We start from the raw sequence: 1,285 nt of genomic DNA, 5'->3' as shown, positions 1-1,285 counted from the left end.
TAATGGGGATGGTGAGAGGGAGGGCGACGGTGCCAGGGGCTGAGCCCCCAGCTGCCTGGGATGCCTGCCTGCCTGCCCGCCCGCCGGCTGGGGGGCTGGTGGTCGCCCCTTGGGCTGGGAGAGCCGGCGGGGCTCGGCGAGGTGCTGGGGGACGGGGAGCGGGCGTTTTGGGGCGCAGGTTGTTATGTAAGGCGCCGTGTTACGGCCTTGGCCGCGTCGCAGCTGCAGGAAGATGCTGCAGACGCGGGAGCAGAGCAGGGGCTGGCTTTTGTGTGTGCGTGTTTTGGGGCTGCCGCAGCAGCAGCCTCCCCCCTCTCCTCAGCCTTTCGCTCCGCGGCTGCTGAACGCCGGCACCCGCCTCTCGCCTCGCATCCCTCCCGGTGCGGGGATCGCACCCGCGCAGGGCATCGGGAACCCCTCGTGCGTGGGACCCGCTGCCCACGGAGGAGTCGCCGAGGTGGGAATGTCCGGTGGGGCTGGCGGTGCGATCGGCACCGGCCCTTTGTTTACCAAACCGGGAAAAAAGCGTGTCAGGGTCCGGCAGCCAAGCGGCGGTGCCGCGGCTCCCGCACCAACCCCGTCACCTCCTCCATCACCGCGAAGGAGGCGAAGCGTTGCCCACGCCGGACGCGGTGGCAACGGAGGCTCTGGCTGTCGGTGCCGGGCTCCTGCATCCCTCCCAGCCGGGTTCCTGGTCCCTCCTTCCTTCGCAGCATGCCGCTCCCGCTCCCCTGGCCCTGGGGCTGGCGGCTGCCGACGGTCTAAATCTGTGGAGGGATTTAAAAATGAACCACGCCTGGACTCACCAAACCGCATCCCCGTTGCCGGAGACTTTGTTCCCAGCCTGCTCGGCACTGATTTCTGTTCAGGAGGAACCCTCTTTATTTGCATCTAAAATGGGGTAGCGCTGGGAACGGAGCCGTGTTTACTGTCCTCAGCCTCCGGTGTGATTTTTCTCTGGGTTTTCGTGAGGCGCCCCGTTTGCTGTGCTAATCCCATCAACCTGAGGATTTGCGGGGCACGTTTGATTTAAAAATCCTTCTGCAAGAAGGTTTCCATCGCTGCCCGTCGCTGTGCTACCGCACGCCCGGGCCCAGGGCTCGGCCGCCGCCGTACGGCTGCCACTCACGCTTACTGGCAGGGAGAGAAATTAAAGGGGGGAACAAACCGTATTCTCTATTTTACGGCTTTGTTGATTTTGTCCGTTTGGCAGCACCTCCTGCCCGTGCGGCGTCGCCGGCTGCCCGCGCCAGCCCGGTTTCCCTGAGGTTTGCTTGTGCCAGCG

Source organism: Gymnogyps californianus, chromosome 19, assembly GCF_018139145.2.
Source record: "Gymnogyps californianus isolate 813 chromosome 19, ASM1813914v2, whole genome shotgun sequence".
NCBI lineage: Eukaryota > Metazoa > Chordata > Aves > Accipitriformes > Cathartidae > Gymnogyps > Gymnogyps californianus.
This window is presented reverse-complemented; position numbering follows the sequence as displayed.